This window comes from Nymphalis io, chromosome 2 (genome assembly GCF_905147045.1).
Source record: "Nymphalis io chromosome 2, ilAglIoxx1.1, whole genome shotgun sequence".
NCBI lineage: Eukaryota > Metazoa > Arthropoda > Insecta > Lepidoptera > Nymphalidae > Nymphalis > Nymphalis io.
The window spans coordinates 14,219,318-14,242,902 of record NC_065889.1 but is presented as its reverse complement, the minus strand read 5'-3'; the positions used below and the strand labels follow the sequence as shown (position 1 = coordinate 14,242,902).

The 23,585-nt window shown below is 36.1% G+C and overlaps 1 protein-coding gene across 1 annotated transcript in view; it reads right to left on the bottom strand.

Moving 5' to 3' along the window:
• LOC126776840 (peroxiredoxin 1) overlaps positions 1-23,585 on the bottom strand; it is a 229,877-nt gene that overhangs the window by 66,928 nt on the left and 139,364 nt on the right. The gene's annotated exons all lie outside the window — the stretch shown is intronic.

Genomic DNA, 23,585 nt, shown 5'->3' with positions numbered 1-23,585 from the left:
CTCCTTTCGGGCTTTACGAATTCCCGTTCATGACGTTCGGTCTTCGTAACGCCGCACAGACCTTTCAAAGATTCATGGACGAGGTACTGCGGGGCTTAGATTTTTGTTATGGGTACCTGGATGACATTCTAGTCTTCAGCAGCAGCAGTACCCTTCATCAAGAGCATCTCAAGTTGTTGTTCCAAAGACTAGCAGAATATGGAGTTCTAATAAATACCAACAAATGTACTTTCGGCAAAACGCAAGTCCAGTTCCTGGGCCACAACGTGTCAGCAGCAGGAATACAGCCGTTAGAATCGAAGGTTGAAGCCATTCAGAACTTCCCGGTACCCAAGACGCTAAAAGAATTACGAAGATTTTTAGGTATGATTAATTTTTATCGCCGTTTTATACCTAATGCTGCAAAAGTTCAGGCACCGCTCAACCAACTCCTCGTTGGGCCTAAAACGAAGGGATCGCAGCCTATTAACATGACGCCTGCCCTATTAGAGTCTTTCGAACTGTCTAAAAAGCAACTTTCAGAAGCTACGCTTTTGGTCCACCCAGATCCTCAAGCAGAACTGTCGATACAGACGGACGCTTCAGATACAGCAATAGGTGCTGTGCTGCAACAGTTCAAGAACAATGAATGGCAACCCTTAGCATTCTTTTCGAGGAAGCTAAGTCCATCACAGAAAAAGTACAGCCCATATGACCGAGAGTTATTGGCAGTGTATGACGCAATTAGACATTTCAGATTTATGGTGGAAGCTCGGACATTTTGTATCATCACGGACCATAAACCACTTACGTTTGTCTTTGCTAATCACCGAGAGAACAGTTCGCCACGCCAGTTTCGCTACTTGGACTTTATAAGCCAATTCACCACAGACTTCAGATATGTAGCTGGTAAAGACAATATTGTTGCAGATGCCCTTTCGCGTATCGAGGCAGTTTCTATACCCTTAGATTACCACTCCCTGGTCAAAGCACAAGAGGCGGACAGCGAGCTACAGGACCTGCTGAAAAATGGGTCTGCACTTAGGTTGAAGAAAATACGATTAGAGTCAGAGCCAGCTCTTCTGGTATACTGCGATGTCTCTCAAAGTAATCCTCGACCATTCATCACACCTTCATATCGCAAGCAGGTATTCGATTCGCTCCACAATTTAAGCCATCCAGGAGCCAAGCCTACGGTCAAGTTAGTTACAGAGCGCTACATTTGGCCTGGTATCCGCAAAGACTGTCGACAATGGGTAAAGGAGTGTCAACAATGTCAGCAAAGCAAAGTGACCAGACACACTCAAGCTCCGCTACAAGCCTTCGAAAGCCCTTCCGCACGTTTTCGACACATCCACTTGGATTTGATAGGTCCTTTACCTTTATGTTTAGGTTACAGGTACTGCCTAACCATCGTGGACCGCTACACAAGGTGGCCAGAAGTCTACCCACTACAGGACATCACCGCCGAAAGCTGCATTGCTGCCCTTTCCAGTGGTTGGATATCACGGTTCGGCTGCCCCGAACACATCACCACTGACCGTGGTCGGCAGTTTGAGTCGGGCGCTTTCAAAGAACTGGTCAAGCTCATCGGTGCCAACCATCATACCACAACGGCATATCATCCGACAGCTAATGGTATGGTAGAAAGACTACACCGTCAATTAAAAGCCGCAATTGCCTGTCATTCTACTCCGAACTGGGTAGAAGTGTTACCTTGGGTATTACTAGGTATACGCAGTGCATACAAGGATGACATTAAAGCTTCAACTGCCGAACTTGTCTACGGGGAACCACTGCGGTTACCTGGACAGTTCTTCTCATCAGCACCCCCAACCATCGAGGACATCACCGAATTCATTGGTAGAATCCGAACACATGTCAATAAATTAAGGCCACAACCATCATCTTGGCACACAAGTTCTAATCAAACTTTTTACATACCAAAAGACCTTAGGCTTACCTCGCACGTATTTATCCGGCAGGGTCCCCATCGGAAACCCCTTCAAGCACCTTATTCAGGTCCATACAGGGTGCTGCGACGCGAGGAGAAAACCTTTGACATCGACGTACAAGGCAAAACGCAGCGAATCAGCATAGACAGACTGAAACCAGCTTACATACTCGCTGAGGACCAGACAGACCAGAATATCAAAGTTCAGGAGAAGTCTGATGCCATCCCTGCCAGTAAAACCAGGAGTGGTAGAGTGGTCAGATTCCCAAACTACTATCGCCCGTAGTCACGGTCTCGGCGGGGGAGTAGTGTGGCGAGTGCACAATGCGTCTAAACGCAGCACAAACATCACCTGATCAACCACGTCATGGATCAGGTGATGTTGCAGTGGTCTGATGTATGTCGTCACACGTATGGATACGCCCCTTCGGCAATATGGTCGCATGCGCATCTATTGTCCTCGCAGCGACGTCACACGCTTGACCACACCCCCAGCAAGATGGCCGCATGCATCGCTTTTGTTTTCGCCTAGGAGGAGGTCCCAAAAGTGGCAAGCACGCGTGGTGGTCATCGTGAGAGGGGAATGCCTATATAAGCGCTGTTGTTGTTGTTTATTTTTAATAAATTAATTATTTCAACTATTTTTACTGTGCGCTCTAATGTAAACATTGTTGACTAGTCACAATAAATAATTCTTAAAGTCTGCCGGAGTTTTTAATTGGTGGTTAAGCTGCGATCCTCCTCAAGGTTATTTCATAATATTTTTCTTTACCTCCGAGAATCTAATTAGATATACTTTAAACACAAATTGAGCCCATGTACATTAAGTGTCGAGCTTTCCCGGGCTTGAATCAGCAATTGTTGGTTCATATGCACGTGTTCCACTGGGTCACATTGACACTCACCACGTTACAAACTAAAAATATAATAAACGAGGATATACAATATCACATCTACATATATAGTATATTTTAGTTGCCAGTTTAAAGTAAATTACAAACATTGTATTAGTAGGTTTTTTTAAATGACATTTTATATTGTTTCTTGTATGTAACGTTACGAACTTCACTTCCTCTTCGTGTTCTAAGTTTGATTCTGTTTAATGTTTTGTTTCTTTCATAACTGTTTCAATTCCAAGCTTGTTCCCGCTTTCGTTTGCACGAACTGTTTTCGTACAAGAATTGTTTTGTAAGTTATCACTATGTCAAGTTTTAATAAAATCCATCTATTGTTTCCGTAAGTTGCGCGAACAGAGATATAAGTAAGTAAAGAATTGAAGACCGATTTCAGCCATGGCGACCAATCTCAAGAGAGACTAGCCATCTGTGCAGGACATATTATAGTGCACAAGTGTGTGCACCATAATATGTCACTCAGGTGCACTCTCTTTTTCTTAACTCTCACAATCCTTGGGACGGCAATCCGACACGACAATACCAACTTCCGGACTTCGGGCTGCTACTGAGAATTTTCGACAGAAAAAACCCAATAACTTTTTATTGGCCCGACCTCCGAGTCTGCGGCGATACATCTAGCCACTAGACCAACGAGGTAGACATATATTGCAAATATGATAAAAATTGTGAGATTGACCTTGGATTAATCTTTTAAAAAAGTTTCTATTATTCATTTATTTAGAAGTGGAGTAAGACCGACGTAAGCCGGTGACGGCAAACGGTGTGCCACCGCGTTATTTTCCCTCTCTGCCACCGTTCTCGACGTCTTTGTGTGTGTGTTACGCATATACTATTTTACTATAAAAATATATTTATTTTACTATAAAATTCTATGTATTTCATTATTTAACTCTATATATGTGTATTTGTTATCTTGAAACTTGAACATTTTTTTAAATATAAATTTTATTGGTTTACTGGTATCTAACACTTACTCATGTTAATAATAAAAGTCAAATAATTCCCTTACAATTGTCTAGTCTGACGGCTTTTATTACGCTATCAATCATGGCTTTGACGGATGACGTGGCAACGCATTTTAAGCAAGATTTTTCGCTGCGTCATTTATTATCCTAAGCGATGGAACATCTCCGTTGAATTAGCATAGGCGATCACATCAGCGGAATATTTTAAATGGAGCGAAATCGGAATTTAATTTACAAAATGCAATTTTTATTTTTAACATGAATATGATTTATTATGATATTGGGAAATGGAACATCCTGTTATAATACACACGGATAAAAATAAATTACCGTTTTTTTTTTGATTATGTACTAATATGGCAATGGATACCATTAAACGGTCATAAATATAATATCATCTTGTTCATAGATTGAAAATAGAAACTTAAGGCCAATCTTACGCGTTGGGCCAATCCTTGGAAGAAATTGGTGCCTCTATTTACTCTGATTGACCTTTCTTATACAACATTATGTAATAATTATTAATGTTCGGCGGTCGATGAGGGAGGGTTACGACTCCAGCGCTGTAGGCGCTATCATAAATAAAATTAATTTATGTATCAGTGAAATTGAATATTATTTCAGCTTTTAATCTTATCGATCGAAACGATCACTTTAAGCAGATATTAAAACAAAGTAAGTTCTTTTCGCAGTATGTTTGTTAGTAATCTTTTCAGATTTTAGATATTGTTATTTGAAAGTATTTTACTGGCTAAAATATGATCCAGTCATAATAATTATGTTGTCTGTTCATTCAAAGAAAACATAATGATTCTTGGCAACACAGTTCATCATCACGCGAAATGGCCGAGTAGTAGTAACACGTAATTCTTAACCAAAAAATCACGGGTACAAACCCAAGCTCTGAAATAAATCATTTGCTTATTTTTTTTTACATAAAAATATATTCCCTCATTCATTCTCCTCAAAAGGGAAAGATGACTAGGCCTAACAGTGGGACATCAAACAAATAAAATTCTTCATTCAAGTCCATAAAAGCACTAGAATCGTCACGATACAGTACTAAATTTGTTGTAAAGCTACCATATCCCGTCTTGCACATGCCAACCTTCACACAATTCATCTTTTTTTGATTTTCCTGTTGTTTTATAGTCAACTCTCCCCAACATTCTCTTTAATAATAATGCTCAATGATATTCATAATAATAAATAAATAAATCATATGATTGTTAAAAACGTTTTCAGTCTATTCGAAAATTCCAAATAAATTTGTAGTTAGCGTTTGTTAATAATAATAATAATATTGTTTGTACATGATATTAAGAGTGAATTACATAAGCACTTACAGTCCTACGTTGTCCTTTACCCTGAGCAAGAAACCACGGGACAAATCCACATTAACGATCCCATTAGTGGCGGCAGACATGCGAAAAGACAGATTTGTATAAATTTGAAAAAAGAAATTGCTTGTCTTCTTCGTGTTTTATTTATTGTTGAACTGTTTCCTTAATTTTTATTGGATGACAAAGCAATTCGATGAATTCTTCATTTGATTTGAACTATAAGTCAAATAGAGCATTATAGTTCCTAAGACCTGCTGTATACCAAATTGTATTCAGTATTAAAAAAAAATTGTTTTTTTTTTTTTTTTATAAACCTTGATACACAACATAATTAGTACGTATCGTATATTTTGAAAACCTAATTTAGATCAATATGAAACAACATGAATGTCGTATGTTTTCGTATTCATAAGATAAAATATATAATAAAATTAACTATACCTCAAGGTGGCTCAAAAATTTAGTTTCTAAACAATTTATAAAAACTTAATATTGTAATAATTACATAGTATTATGCAGACTCCTTTAACCTTTAGCATTATAATATCATTTAACATATTATCGACCGAGCTGGATGGTTGTGGTTGTTAACGTTTCAAGTGAGTAATTGCGTTTTCATTTTCAATTTATTCTTATTATTTAATATTTTTTTATAGGCGGAGGAGCATATGGGCCACCTGATGGTAGGCGGTCACCAACGCCCATAGACATTAGCATTGTAAGAAATGTTAACCATCGCTTACATCGTCAATGCGCCACAAACCTTGGGAACTAAAATGTTATGTCCCTTGTGCCTGTAATTTCACTGACTCACTCACCCTTCAAACCGGAACACGGTTGAATATCTGATGAGTGGGTGGTACCCAGACGAGCTTGCACAAAGCTCTACCACCAGTACTCTATCATCACATTGAGTAATACGTATGTTCATTTCATTTTTAGCAATTGACTTTATTGTATTATAGTCGCATGTCTGCGCTTCCAAACAGAAGCACACCCAAATATAGTTTTGGTTCCAAATCAAGTTTGTGCTAATTGTGCCTCGGGGCTGAGTTCCAATGAGTAGTAATTTCGACCCGCTATGAGGAATAAATGTTAATGAATATCTGTTATTTCATTTACCGTGTAGGGTTAGGGGTTGCTTATTTATTAATGTTGATTATGTTTTGAGAAACCAAAGGAACAATACTTAAAATAAACAAAAAAAAAAACAGATTTATTTGTATGTAATAAAATTATCTTTGTGGCAATAGATTTTTAGTAAGACTATTCGTGCTATTATTTTTATTTTATTTTAAATGCATGTTATTTTTATTAAAATTAAGATTTATTCGATAATTTTTATTTTATTATGAAATTATAATTTATTATTAATTGTAAATTTTAATTTATATTTCATTACCGCCAATATTATTCTAATTTAGTCAATCACAGTCGTGTTCTGCTGTCTCGACTTATATATACAGTTTACTTAGGTATACAGTTTTAACTTTAAAGCAAGTGACTAAAAATGTGTTATTAAGCGGGCATATGTCATAATATAAAACAAAATACAATAAAAAAAATAAAGCGTACATCGACGGGGCTGGCAAACGTATCTTATTATTATAATATGTAGCAAAGAAGTATATAGTATACGCGCTACGGAAACACAAGAGAGAACCGAGGTGTGATAAGCATAAATACATACGAAGTAGACTTATAACTAAGTTGCACTAGAAAAAGTTCCACATCAAAAGTATGCGACAAATATATAACCTCCTTTTTGAACTTGGTTAAAAAGTGGTTTCACATAAAGTCCCGGAACAGCAATTAACTCTGAGACTTCGTCGACAAAATTAGATGTAACTAATTAAGTAAATTGTAAATGTTGTTTGTATAATTTTACTGGTCCTATAGCAGCGACACTTTGTATTATATAATAAGTAAAACGTAAATTTCCCACTTGTGGCCTAAGGCTTCCTCTTCTTCGAGAAGTATGCAAGTGGATAAATGTGACCGGTGACACTCTGTATACATTACAATCCAATGGCGCATGTTTGAGCTTGAACCAGCTATCGTTGGATAAAATCACGTTTTCTTAAAACTGGGCCATCTCATTCACGGGTGAGACCGTGCTATTTAGGCACAATGGACACACTCGTAACATCTTACTTTTTACATGGAATAAAGAATATTTTTATTAATATTATATATGCAAAAGTTTGTCCGTCTGTTGCGATTTCTCGGCTTCACCATTGAACCAATTTTAATGAAACTTGGTATGAAATAAGCTTGAACTCCAAAAGCATTTTTATTGCTGAACTCTTAACCCCTAAACCAATCACGCGGGCGAAGTTCAGTGAAATCTACACATGCATATATGTAAATAAATATAATTGTATTTAAATTTGTGAATATATACCTACTTATAAATAAGTATGTTTTAATATAGAATTCTAACTTACTGATGCCTTTGAGTCTTTGGTGATAATCAAAACAAATAACTGCACTGGAGAAATGATACTGCTTTATTCCATCACCCATCATGAGACGGCAAACCAACATGACCGGAGAAACTTCTGGCGCATGATCAACCAAGCTTTCCGTGGCACTGGAGCTCTAACATTTCCAACTTGTAAACTTCGGGCTTCTACTGCTTATTGTATGACAGAAAGACTCATTAATATTTATTGGGCTATCCCAGGCTTTGAATCCCGGACCTAGACAGCTGTAGTCTTATGAGCTAGATCCGAGACCAATGAGGCAGTCATGTTGTATTTAAGTAAAGCTTCTTTGTGTGCGATAGGAATTAAATATCAAGGCTTAATTTCAGTGAGGCGTTTCTAATAATGACCTTTTAGTATTTAGTATTATATAAAAGTAAATATATGTACCGTATTTATATTTAATATATAATGTAAGGGCTAAAGTAAGTTTGTTATTTAACTTTTCGCGAGTAAGTTGGAGGTAACTTTTTTCTTCTGAATGATATGAATAATGAATTCATAAATATTCATATAAGAGCTTGTATTTGCTACTTTCTCGTAGACATTGCAAAGGGAAATAAAATTTGTGGTCCAATGAAATTTTGCGTGTCCACGATATTAACTGTTCATTATTCGCATTTATAAAGCGCTCATCCATTATTTATTGTTTATGATATGTTTTTATCTTATAGGTCGGGCAAACTGGCCATCTGATGGTAAGTGGTCACCTCCACCAATTGCCAATAGACATTGGAAATGTTAGAAATACTAACCATTACTTATATTGAAAATGCGCCAAACTTAGCAATTAAGATGTTATGTCCCCTGTGCCTGTAGTTACACTGGCTCACTCACCCTTCTAACGGGAACGCAACAATAATAAGTATTGCTGTCGAATAATCTAATCTAAAATCGGTGGAATGATTAAACTAATTTAATCAATTACCATCATTAATATATTTATAAATAAGCACAAATTACGTTGTCATAACTTGGATGCAGTAATTTACTATTTTTGAGAGTTGATTTCGAATTATTTGAAATCACTTCAATTCTGCGTCTCATTCAAACTAACTTTGATTCCAGTCTTTATATGACGAGAAGGAAGGTCCTACAAGATAGGTTAAGTTTTTATTTGTGACATTAATTGTCTCCGTGAACGTCAGGCACTGGCAATACTGGCCTTAAAGTTTTAAGTAAAAAGGTTCAATATATGTTAATTGTATTTTGTTACGTGAAAATAGATTGCATTAATAGTCAGTTATATCGCGCTATAGTTTGTTGTAAATGAATCACATAAAAGAGATTATTGTGTTTGTATTATTTAAGCAAAATTAAAATGTTCGTCTGAAGCATTGGTTTTATTCTGACATAGTGTAAGAAGTGACGTGCTTGGGAAGCGGAGTTTTTATATAGAGTAATTATTTAACAATGTTGTGTCTTCTTTTTTCAAATGTCGAATCAATAATGACAGAAAGAGCGAAATTAGTGTTTAACTAAACAGTCGCGATGTATAAACACACGCGGGCGACAGACTGTAACGACACGGTTGCCACATGAAAAATATCTAAATAACTTGCACATAAAAATTTTAGATCGCGACTGTACCGGAACCGCGTGCATTTGAAAAGGCACAAGGTCCATTACGCGACAGATAAAAATGTTTAAAAAAAAAAAAAAAAAACGTTACCAGTTTGTACTTTTAAATGGGTGTATTTGTGCGTATAAAAATCTGGGAATATCTAAACGATTATATATTATACAGTTTTCGAATTGGACTCACTAAATTTAACGACCTTAATTTCACATTTAGTTGGAATTAGACTGATTATTTTTCATAGCAAAAGAGTGTGGAGCTTGTATTAGTTGATTCCCATACGCTGAGTTTATTTAAAAATATATATTTGTTACTAAAGTACTCTTCGTAAATGAACAAACAAACAAATATAATTAAAGGTAACTTTATTCACATTGTCAACACATGTATAAAGTGTTTGTCAAATACATAAGTATCACTAGCACATGCGCTGTAAAAATTCAATATAAAACGTTACATAATAAGAGTAACGAGATTGATTGCAAACATACCTAATAAACTGCGTTTCATATCATTATTTTAGAAACAATAAAAATTCTATATACAATTTTGAATTTCAGATATTTCACTCGTTCAGAGCGCAAACACATTCATTTGCATTCGAATAATTGTGCCTCGTATTTGCATGGACCTCATTAAATTCAATCTTTTAATAAACGTACGTGCTATTCCCCTGTTCTGCGACCCAGTTCGATGGAACACAGACTAAGCATAGGCCGTCGAAGTAAATTGACTTAAAATAACAATATTTAGTTAATTAACGTATACAGTTTCACATTTACTTTATATCGTACTTCAATTAATGTTATACACATTACCAATTGTTATTAGCAATAATATCAATATCTTATCTATTCCTAGCATGGGTTTATTGATATATATATATATATATATAATTATATATATATATATAATAACAATACATTACATTTAAATGACATATTTAGATTTATATTCTATATAAACAGAAATCATGATCATTACATAGGATTTGATTTAAATTTAGATTATTAACTTTTATTATTTTAGTCAAATTTTAAAATAGTCCCTCCCGACGAATAGATTCTTTATAATATAAATATATTCTGAATATGTCAATTAAATGTAATGTGTTATTGTTGATGGTGGTCAGGTTTGTGGATTAAATTATATATATATAATACATACATTTAATTGACATATTTAGAATTAAGTCTTCTCGATGTGGATATTACATGCTTATACAAGGGTTAACTTTTTTTTCGAAATTATGAAGGAATGTTATAATTGTCTTGATATCTGAAATTTGACTTATGCTAATATTATAAATGCGAAAGTAATTGTCTCTATGTTACACTTTCATGGCTAAACCACTAAACTTAATTGGATGAAATTTTGTATGTAACATGCTTGGAGGTGGGACTATTCAATCAATCATTATTCGTATATCAGAAAAGATTGGGCACGGATGTACAATAATAATTTGTTAATTGTTGGTAGGCATTTAATATTTACACAACATATTCGATATTGTACCACACTGGTGGTAGAGCTTTGTGCAAGGTCGTCTTGGTAGGTACCACCCACTCATCAGATATTATACCGCAAAACAGCATTATTAGGTATTGTTGTGTTCCGGTTTGAAGGGTGAGTGAGCCAGTGTAATTACAGGCACAAGGGACATAACATCTTAGTTCTCAAGTTGGTGGCGCATTGCTGATGTAAGCGATGGTTAACATTTCTTACAATGCCAATGTCTGTGGGCATTGGTGACCACTTAGCATCAGGGGCCCATATGCTCGTCCGCCTTCCTATTCTATTAAAAAGGATATATTTTTTTATTATTACATACACAATTTCTTTTAAACCTAGCACCTACCTTCTCCCATTCTAACACGAGTGAAGCGGCTGAAAACTAGTTTATTATAAATTAGCTTAAGCACTGTAACAAGCTTGGTTAACATCATATAATTATCTATTTGAGAAGTTATTATATTTGACAAGTTATTGATGTACTTGACATTGCTTTTCAAGCTTTACATTCATATGCGAATTTCTTATAGTATCTGGTGCTTATATACATATTTTTAATTTTCAAAGGTTATCGCTATTCTTTACTCATTTGCCTAGGTCATATGAGCCGAGATGGCCCAGTTGTAGGAACGCGTGAATCTTAACCGATGATCATGGGTTCAAACCCGGGCAAGCACCACTGAATTTTCATGTGCTTAATTTGTGATTATAATTCATCTCGTGCTTTGCGGTGAAGGAAAACATCGTGAGGAAACCTGCATGTATCTAATTTCACTGAAATTCTGCCACATGTGTATTCCACCAACCCGCATTGGAGCAGCGTGGTGGAATAAGCTCCAAACCTTCTCTTCAAAAAGAGGAGAGGAGGCCTTTAGCCCTGCAGTGGGACATTCACAGGCTGTTACGGTTACGGTACGGTTAGGTTATATTATGAACTAGTTTCCGATTTCAGCTTCGCCCGAGTAGGTGGAGTGGAGGGTGTTACGTAGCTCTTTCCCCTGACAACGTATGTGAAAAAATATAATGATCGATTGAATATTTAATACATGAAAGCGAACAAACAAAGTCACTTTCACATGCATAATATTATATAAGAACGTTATTTACAGATGTGAACAAGCCCAAAACACTGTTATTGTTTAGATTAGTTCATAAAACATTGCCTGTCAGAGCGTTTCGTCATTGTTGACTTGTTTTGACACTGGATTTATATAACATCGTACACGTTTGAAATTCGCTTTGACGTATATGATGGTAGAGTTTCAAATAATAATGTTATGGATAACTGACTTTTAATAAAGAGGAACCGCTGTGTCCAGCAACATTCGCGTGAATGTTTGATGTAGAGAAACAGTTTTGTCGCTATTTGTTTTATGGGATAAAATTTTACTATGTATATATTGGTGAAGTATAAATAACAAATTAAGATTTAATACAATCGTATATTCGTTATTGGTATACATTTTTTTTTCTATGCTTAATTAACAAAATTTAATATATAACTAATTATAAAATAGATGATTCATTTTGCCCGAATAACATTAAAATCAGGCTGTCTATACATGTAAAATATAATTGTAAGATCGTAATCTGAACATAAAATATTTTGAAAAACGTTTTTTTGTTTCTTTAGCAGAGGTTTGTATGTAGTATGGTGCCTTCGTTAAACAACAACAGTATTGTTGCATATCGAACACGTTTTTTATTCTATGACCATAAAGGCATAACACTGAAATGGGTTCACGAATTTACATATTAATGAGGCGAGTGACGCTCGCTGGAAAATTCGGAAGTCGTCAAATACGAAGTTAATTATCCTTCATGATACGCGCCATGATGCTTGAGACCCGAAACTTTTTGGAATTTAATAATGAAGTCAAGAAACTTTGATTAATTTTGATATTGAAACGCGAGTACCGACTGGCGAAAAAACAATAATGTACACCTTGCTCTTGAAAGTAATTATTGGCGTTGTTGAACAAGTTATCTCATGAATATTTTAATTTGTTTTAGATTAATAGATCAGCATTAACTTAAACACAAAGCCACTAAAACTTACCACTGAAACTCGTGCGATGTTGTTCTTATACTTGGGCCGTAATCGTTACGAGCTTTATCCAAAACATCCAACAATATTAACATTCGTTGTAATGTATGAATCGCACTCCACTTCTAATTATAAGACATTACGATATGATGTTTATTAAAATTATAATTTAATTTTTGTCATAACGTATCTGTGGCCCCTCTGCACTTGGTAGAATACTTTTCAAAAGAGACTAGAAACCTCCTCGCTATATGCTTAAAAATCCCTTAGTCGGTTCTATCTACAGAGTGGCTTTTTAACTCAACTGTAACTATACGACTGAATGTATTTCAATATAAATACAAAATGGAAGCAACCTTATAAATGTCATTAAAATAATTATGTTATGTAATATGCATCAAGTACGAGCGCTAGCACCAAGCGTTATAGACAATTTGTTTTGTCTCATTAAACGTATTTCGTGATTGTTAATAAAAAAATCATTTAAAATCGCGCTAAGCGTATGAATAAAAAAAGCTTAATAATTATATATTTTTTTTGTTTTAATATTAAAACAGTGTCTTTATAAAAATGTTTAGTTTTCCACTCTATTTGTATTTAGTATTCTATAATATATTTTGTTTAAAGAATAATAGCAATATTAAAAAAAAAAAACTTTTATAAAAATTACAAAACGAATCAAGTCTTATATAGGATTCTTAAAAAAAAAAAAATTTTCCTTGCAAGGTGTCGAATCTGTGACGTTCACATCACTTGATAGCCCCTTGTGCTATATATATATATATATATTATTGTTTTTATTGTTTAAGGTATAAGATACAATATTCAGTTTCAACAAGATAATAAACGAATGGCTTTTATTATTAAACCTCGCTATAAGCACAACACACTGATTATTAAAAAAATATTCATAATGTAAATAAATTTTGTGAACGTTTGCGCATGTGTGTGCGCGCCTGTGCACGTTTATTTGTGTTTAAGTGTGTATGTTGTTATCAATTTTGTCAACATCACTTGTCGACTTTACGATACTTAAATAATATAATTTACACAACGAAATAAAATAAACATAATTGTTTTTTAATCATTTTTGTTAAATTAATTAAATATAAATAATCAATTAGCCGAGATGGCCCAGTGGTAAGAACGCGGGAATCCTAACCGATGATCGTGGGTTCAAACCCGGGCAAGCACCACTGAATTTTCATGTGCTTAATTTGCGATTATAATTCATCTCGTGCTTTACGGTGAAGGAAAACATCGTGAGGAAACCTGCATGTGTCTAATTTCACTGAAATTCTGCCACATGTGTATTCCACCAACCCGCATTGGAGCAGCGTGGTGGAATAAGCTCCAAACCTTCTCCTCAAAAAGAGGAGAGGAGGCCTTTAGCCCAGCAGTGGGACATTCACAGGCTGTTACGGAATCAATACGTATATAAAAGAATAACTGACTGACTGAACGTTATATCAACGTACAGCCCAAATTACTAACGGGAACTATTTAATCTAGTTACCTTGTCACCTTTTTACCACAGAACTGCGAGGCAACGAAAAGGTCTGTACCCGTACGTAGTTGACGTATTTAAGACACGTACGAAACGATTTGCTTCCTCGTTTCTGATACGCACCACCAAGGCCTGGAATACGCTCCCGACCTCCGTTTTCCCCACCACCTACAATATGGGTACCCTCAAGTCCAGTATAAATAGGCAGAAGGCTAGAAAATTTCTAGGCAAGCGCGCTTAGACTGTATCTCATTTTCCATCAGGTGTGATAACAGTCAAGCGCTAGCCTATGCATTTAAAAACAAAATTTACGAATACATTTCTTTTACGTAGGTTAGCATTCAGGAAGGATTTAACCTCTAAGATGATAAAGGGAATGAAAATTATCGGTGTTTAGCAGTTCTGAATTACGACGAGAAGCCGCGGGTAAAGCACCAGTGTTACATATACAGCAAGAGCTAATATTAGTGCCCAGTGGTTAGAACGCGTGAATCTGATGCGATGATTACAAGTTCTAGCCCAGTCAAGTACCACTGAATTTACAAGTGCTTAATGGCGAAATAAAATAAAATGTCTAATTTCAGTGTAAAATGTGAAATTTTGTCACCAACTCGTATTGGAGTAGCGTGGTGTAATAGGTTCCAATTTTTTTCATCAAATGGAGAAGAGGCCTTCGCCCAGCGATGAGACATTAATTGTAATTTTTTTTCTGTATACACTAATTACTATAAAGTAAAGAGTATATAATTTCGTAAAAGGTTCGAATATGAGGTAACCAGCGTGTGATTGCGACGCACGGCGCGGAAAACTGGCGCTGCACTTTTACAGGCTGCGGAATTAGTTCAGCTGCCACCGTGAAATGACTGCGCTGATTGCAACGCCTTATTATGAAACTAATTCTTCTTCCTTTAGCTAGCTGGATAATATACCATCTGATCGTAATTGGTAATGTTTGAAATGTTTTAAATATTGTGGTGGTCATTATCCATCAGCCTCATGCTCGTTTGCCCCTTCTTACATAAAAAAGACAAATAAATGCTGCATTATGGAAGGTGCTAACTTAATATCCAGAGACAGCGTGCTAGTCATGAAATCTAAGATGATTTGGGTCGGTATTTACATAGGCTCACATATAACATTGAAATACAGAAAAACAAAGTATCTATGCTAAAATAAAACGTTTAGGCATAGATATCTATGAATCAGATTATTTTCGGAAAGTGTGTTCCATCATATTTAACTATAGAAGTAACTTTGATAGGTTATAAAGTAATCTAGGTTGAATGATTCTGACATTATAATGCCTTTTCCACGATATGTATGATATCATTAATTTTCATTTATTCGCACTGACAGCGGATCGGTTGCGTGTGAGCCCTGTGTTTAGGGACCCCGAAAATTTCACTTCATTGTACTTCGTAATGTACAATGGTTGCTTGGCATTGTGTGATTTGGTCTGGAAAAAATATATCTTACAATTGGATTATGGATATTCTGTTGTCTATGAAATGATTTGTTTGCTAATTTCATAATAATGTATCCATAAACTGACTAGATCTAGTGGCTAGATTGCCTTGGTCTAGTGGCTAGATATAAGGCCGATTATGAGAGTTTGGGAATAGAGAGTGCACCTGTGTTGGCGCACACACTTGTGCACTATAATATGACCTGCGCAGTTGGCTAATCTCTCTTGAGATTGGCCACCTTGGCCGAAGTCGGTCTAGAGCACCTTATCCATAAACTATATATACGACACTAACTGTCATAAATTTTTATGGTTTCTGAAACGAATCGTACAAAAACCGTAAAAAAACGTTATATATGAATGTGATGTATAAAAATAAATCAAACTATTTACTACCTAGACGCTTTTATATTTGTGTGTAACAAGTGACCAATTCATGTTGGCAGTATTACAACGAATCGGAACAACCATACGCACCCGACAAAGTTTTGGGTTTCGTCGAAACGTCCAATATAGAGCTCGAATTAACCTATTCGATTATACAGTTTGAATACGTACATGGAGAAATTTCTCAAAAGCTTTTAAATATTATATAAGCGGTCTATTGTTTTCTGTATATAATGTAAAGGATGTTATTGTAAAAAGAAAACGAGGTTACAAATATATGCGTCCGTTATGGACAAAGTCTTTCTGTCCTGTTGAGAAGGGTATGAGGTTTCATACACGCTCGACTGTGACTGTCAAAATAAAATCGTTAAATCATATATGTTGTTATGATATCATGAAAATAAAAATACCATTAAAAAATAGACCTGGAGACTTTCAGAAAACACCAATTAATTTCTTTCAAGTATGTGATTTCTCTCTGGGTCGAATTAAGTGAGTAATTAATTATACGGCCAAACAAGAAATAAATACGCCCTTGTTTGTAAAATTTGCTTAGTGAGCGATTAGTTAAACAATGTTTGTCTTCTTCTTTCAAATATCAAATCAGTAATGACAGAAAGATCAAAATCAGTGTTAACCAAAACAGTCGCTACATTTATAATTAAGGCCGATAGTTATTAGTTTAAAAGTTGTTGGGATATAATCGTAATTGGTTCGATCAATTGTTATATGATTGCTTCACATCGCTGGATTTTTTTCGAATTAAAATTTAGACTTTTTGTTGACTTCATAGAGAACAAACAAATTCATATTCGCTATATGATATTCTAATTTGTTTTAATTACCATTTGTAATTGGTTACAATGTATCCGCTTAAGGCGTCTGAATATTTTCGTTTCACCAAACATCATATTAGGTTATTACGTTTTATTACCCCGTCAATGAACCAAAGCGTTATTGTTTAGTTACCAACCTCGTAAACGGAATAACAGTCTGTGAACCGAGCCGAGCCAAATTGCCGTGTTCCAATGCTATCATTATTTCCTTCGAATCCCGATTTTGAACTTTATTCAATTCACATTAGCACCCAAAATTGATTGGTCAGATGACTTCAGTCAAATCGTTGGGTACACTCGCCGTCATAAACGACCGGGTTCGTTTCCTGCGACCGATTATACGTTGCTTGGATTTCATTTATAAATAAAAATTAATCCTAGTTAATTACGATATAATGAGCAAAGCTGTAGATTAAGGTTATGATAAAGATATTTATTGTTTTATCATAATTGCTTGCGTAATCTCATTTTAATAAATATTATACTACATTTGGAAAAACTTATTTTAGTTATTTTTTTATTGTTAGTTGTTTGTTCTTGTATACCAAATATTTGGAGCAAGTGAATTATAATGGATTCAAATTGAAAATATAATTGAATTCACAAATAGTACAGTTGTTGTTGGTGCTTTTCTGACATAGTTCACGTTTTTAGTACTATCACTGGCCATTTATTTATTATATTGATAATTATATTTATAATTGTTTTTCGCAGGTCAGTGTATTTTATTGTAAGGAAATGCTTATAGTTTTTAGTTTGTGTATTAATGACTAAGTATAATTTTTCTTTATTAAATAAATAAATGTTAAGTAGATTTAATGTGCAATAGGTATCGAACGCGCGAATTTTATGGGATAATTATTTACGGTAAACATAATTAGCCATTGCAATGAATTCCGGGTAGTGTAGTGTTCAATAACATTTTTACATTCGATATAATGTCATAATGTTACAAATATTTTTTTATTTCATTAAAGCCGAGATGGTAAGAATGTCTGAATCTTAACCGATGATCGTTGGTTCAAACCTGGGCAGGCATCACTGAATTTAAATGTGCTTAATTTGTGATTATAATTCATCTCGTGATATACGGCGAAGGAAACCATCGTGACGAAACCAGCATGTGTCTAATTTCACTGAAATTTTGCCACGTGTGTATTCCACCAACCCGCATTGAAGCAGCGTGCAAAAAAAAAATCTCCTCAAAAAAGGGAGAGGTAGCCTTAGCCAGCAGTGGGACATTCACATATTTTTATTAATTTTAACCCTTTTAGATAGAATCGACATTTCGAACCGGTGTTAACCCTACATTCGAATTAAAACCCTTCTTCAATAAATACTATATTGGTTTTTATCGAGTTTTAAGTGGGGTCGCAATAGATTTTTAAAAAAGTTCTATTCGAGGCGAAATTTTAGTCATGATTTTGGACGTTAGTGGCAATGTCGTTATTATCTAATATAAATTATCGCCATCTAAAAATCATTTTTAAAAATATTTTTTAAAGCAATCTTCTTAAGCATTTATCTATTATTAAAACACTCAAACGCTAATCTTCGTTATCATCAATAAAGACGTTGGTCTATTAAGATGTTTCATAATATATTTATGGCTGAACAAGATCTTTCTTTATCGTTCGTGGAAGTAAAATACTTCAACATTCTCTCGAGTCAAGTATCTATAATACTTTGAATATCACTTTGGATGCTAGCGAAATATTTCGTCTTATTATTTTCATATACTTATACTAGTAATATTATCATTCGAGAGCTACTCGATTAGCATTCAATAAATATTTTATAAGCCGATTAGGTTTGATATATATATAAGCTATTGATATAAACCGATTGAGTTTCCAGCTACTTGGGTCGGTTACCTGAAGAAGATGACGGGATACGACTGGGTGCGGACGGATCTGGACGGCTATGTCCAGCAGTGGCTTACGATTACTTGACTGAATTTCGCAATAGGTAAATTCGTATAGATTAAATAAATGTATTTGGAATGAAAGATAAATTTCTTAGTGGTAGGACTTTGTGTAAGCTATTAATATTTCTTACAGAGCCAATGTCATGTGTGGTGACGAGCACCATCATGTGACCTATTTGTCGGTCCACCTATTTATTTAAAAAAAAATATATTATTATAATATGTATATTAACTAAGGTAATATTTTATAATTAAAAGTGATCTTAGTTCGATAATGGTTACTGCAAATTGAAAACATCTGCTTGGAATTACCATCCAATAAAACACGACAAAAACAAGCAGATATACACCTGAGCGCCAATCACCCGGGCCCTGTGGGTTATGGTCAAAATATTCATTTTGTTATTACTGGTGGTAGGGCTTTGTGCAAGCTCGTCTGGGTAGGTACCACCCACTCATCAGATATTCTACCGCAAAACAGCAATACTTGATATTGTTGTGTTCCGGTTTGAAGGGTGAGTGAGCCAGTGTAATTACAGGCACAAGGGACATAAAATCTTAGTTCCCAAGGTTGGTGGCGCATTGGATATGTAAGCGATGGTTGACATTTCTTACAATGCTAATGTCTAAGAGCGTTGGTGACCACTTACCATCAGGTGGCCCATATGCTCGTCCGCCTTCCTATTCTATAAAAAAAAAAAAAAGGTCGACAAATCTGTGGCTAGAACAGATGAATTTTAACCGTTTCGAGTTCAAGCTTGAGCACGTATCAAGCAGTATTCATCGCAAAAACATCGTGCTTACTGGTAAAGTAAAATTTCGCGAACAAACCTGAATGTGCTAAGAAAAGTGGACGTAGCCTAGCAATGGAATATATGTATAAAGATTACTTACTATTCATTTTTAAAATTGTATCATGTGGTCCTGAAAGTCTGAGATGTGGGTTTTGGCCGCTTCTTCGTGTCGATTAAGTTTCATATATATGTGGTAATTCCCCAGCATTGGGTCATTTATTCGCTACTTTAGTCAGTAAAACAATAAAAGGTTTAAATATAATTAATTCTAAGCCCGCTGCCACATTGCTCCTGGCGCAGGTCCAAGCCAATCGTCGGGGCCTGATAGAGGCACTATATTTATTTAAAATTTCATTCCACCTTTTGGGTAAAAATGAAATGTAATGATACCTTCTATTTTTCTAAAATTATTTTTACTTTAGTGATTATTCAAGCAAGATTTAAAATGCAAGAGATATACATACATACAACTGACAGATATAATATCTATATTATACTAAGCCAAAATATAATAATGAATATTGTTATCGTTGAAGAAATTTTATAAAATGACAAGCGTGTTCTGGTTTTGAAGAGATTCAATTAAAAATTTAAAACAATTTCGTGTATTGAATACAAAACAGTATTCAAACAAAAATTTATATTTTAAACTCTTGTCGTCCAAACCAGATTTCTCTTTTTGTAATTAATGCAGCAGAAAGTTGGCGCGAAATTTCCTTGTTGAGTTAAATTTTAGCAGAACTGCTAAAATGCGCTTTCAAATGAAATACGAACTAAACGCATACTAATAGTTTCAAAGATTGTGAGACGTATTTATTATAGAGCGTATTTTTGACATTGAATTAATCAACATTAAATAAAACTTTACGCAGCGATGATGACATCCTTATAAAACAGCGCACACACAAGATAGATGCACTATATTTCCTTACACTTTCGTCCAATGGAAGGATAATTTGAAAGGATTGGAGAAAGATTAATTTTGAGACCAACGGCTTGACGTGTTTTTCGAGACACGGGAGTCAAAACTCCACTCATAACTTAAACGTAAAGCTTTAGTTAGCGTGAGCTGGGAATTTCGGGACTTTATGATCTACAGCCGTAAAATTAGCTCCAAAACTAGTCCATACAAATTAATTAAAATTAGTCCATACAATTCACTTAATTAGTGCAACATAAAATTGTTACTTTCTTGACCGTCATGTGTGCAGCAATTTTGTAACAGTTACAGTACGGATACGAAGTGCTGAACGTTTTGCTTAAATATTCCTGACAATGGCCTCTATACTAAGTGAAGTTTACTGGTGGTAGGCTTTGTGCAAGCTCATCTGGGTAGGTACCACCCAATAATCGGATATTCTACCGCAAAACAGCAGTACTTGGTATTTTTGTGTTCCGGTCCGTGTCCGGTTTGAAGGGTGAGTGAGCCAGTTTAATTACAGGCACAAGGGACTTAACATCTTAGTTTCCAAGGTTGGTGGCGCATTGGCGATGTTAACAAGGGTTAACATTTCTTACAATGCTAATGTCTATGGGCGTCGGTGAACACTTACCATCAGGTGGCCCATATGCTCGTCTGCCTACCTATACTATAAAAAATCTTAATAATTATTGACTTTATATTTGTTAAAATAACCTTGTATCGATGTTTGATGGTGATATTCCATTCTTTCAGAATTCATTTCTTTGGAAAACAAAGACTGTCGAAGATACAGATAATGAAAGCTCTGATTTTTGTAGAAGGTATGCTTTAATAATTGAAAGCACTTTAAAATTTGTAATTTTAATACGTCTGCCTCTTTTTTTTTTTTCTCGCTGGAAAAACATATTTATGTGTTTCCCCCACATGAGGTGGGGGGGGGGGGGGGTATGTGGGACACTCCATCTTGTCGGGGGACGTCACGGGATCGCAAGCGCATGCGCAAGCGCGCATACTACCGTGCCGTCCCGACGGTTGGCCCGCTTCTGCGGGCCTCCAAATCCTAGGGGGTACTCGGGGTACTGAGATCCCCTGGCCCCGGCGACACTCACGGCGGGAGGAGAAGATGCGCATAGCGCCGGTGTCTTTTCCCCGGTCTTCTTCGGCGAAGCGGGTCAGCGGAGGCACTCTCCTCGCGCTCCCACTCCGCGGCCTCCTTCTGCGACATGACATTTTCGCAGAAGGAGACCATCTCCATCCAGCACCTTTCGCTACCAAGCATGGCATTTATCACGCTTGGCAGCGAAAGGTCTCCGCCGATTAAAGTCGCCAGGGAAAGGCGCTGAGGCCCCCAAGCGGCACACTCCATCAGAGTGTGGCATGCCGTGTCCGTAGGCGCACCACACTCGTGGCAGGAGGGCGTTACCTCCCGCCTGACTATTCCGTGCAGGTACTTACCGAAGCACCTATGTCCAGTAAGCACCTGAGTCAGTCTGAAGGTTAGTGTGCCGCCTTTTCTCGTTACCCAGCGACTCAAGTAGGGACGGATCGCCTCCACTGTCGCCAGGCCTGCTGATGGGGACCTCAGATCCTCCTCCCACCTGCGAATCAGGGCTTGCTGGGCGAGAGTCCTGATTCGCAGCACCTCCTCCAACCCTGGACGGTCGCCACGCGACCTCACTTCCGCCCGGAACCGGTACACTTCCGCGAGCACCTCCGCCTGGAGCTCCTAAGGCGGATCGCCCGCGAGAAGTGTTGCCGCCTTCCACGACACCGTACGATATCCGCGTATCACCCTCACTGCTATGATTATCTGCGGCCTTCGCAAGAGAACCTTGTTCCGAGCGGTGAGAGCGTCCACCCAGATGGGAGCACCGTACAAAGCCATGGACCGCACAACACCGGCGTATAATCGCCGGCATGGCGTTTCCGGCCCTCCTATATTTGGTAGGAACCGGCTTAAGACAGCAGCAGCTTTGATGAGCTTCGGGCCAAGTTGGACAAAATGCTGCCCGAAGCTCCATCTTCCGTCCAGGGTCAGGCCCAGATACTTCATGTGGGCCTGCACCTTAATCACCGTCCCCTGGACGGTGATAAACGCCCCTCGAGGGGGGCCTCGACGTGGACCGTGGAATAAGAGGGCCTCCGTTTTTGAGATGGAGACCCTCAAGCCCAACATTCCTATGCGGTCCACTGTGAGCGACGTACCGACTTCGGCCAGGCGAGCCGCCTCCTGATAATTCCTATACGTCTGCCTCTGGTGATGCTGCTTATGAAACTGTGAAGCAAATACTCCAGCTCAATTATATCCCGAATGCAGGCAATTTTATTTATTTTGGAATAATTCAGTGTTCGCGATACATGTCATATATTTGTTAAAAGTTATGTATTATATTTATTTTATATTGTATTTACCAAAAATGACCAAAGATTATATTTATATAAACACGTCGATTTAACATTAAAGTGTTCAAAAACGTATTCAGGTCAATGGAACTAAATCCAATCATAAGGTAATAAATGAAATTCGGAGTGAGTTCTTCTGTTGTGATAATAATGTTAGTAGTTTCATTATCTACATATTTATGATATGTTGAATCTATCATATTATAGTGTATCGCGTTAAAAACTGTAACACATTTAAAAGAACTTTTTCTCAATTAAAAGAAGTAAGAAAAAACATATTATTAAATTAAAAACAATATTTTCTTGTTTAAATTATTAATTATCCAAACGTCATTTAATAATAACTATTTTACAACTTAAAAAAAATACAAAAACACATAAAAAAAAATTGTAACATATTTCATAAAATTCTATTAAAAGATAGTTTATACGAACACCCCATCAAATCGAAACGAAATGATATATTTATAAAGATAAGAAAATAGACCAGCCAAAAATAAACGCGACCAAAAAAGAAAGTTGTTTCCCCACTAATGTAGAAAATAAATCTAGTGCCGACAAT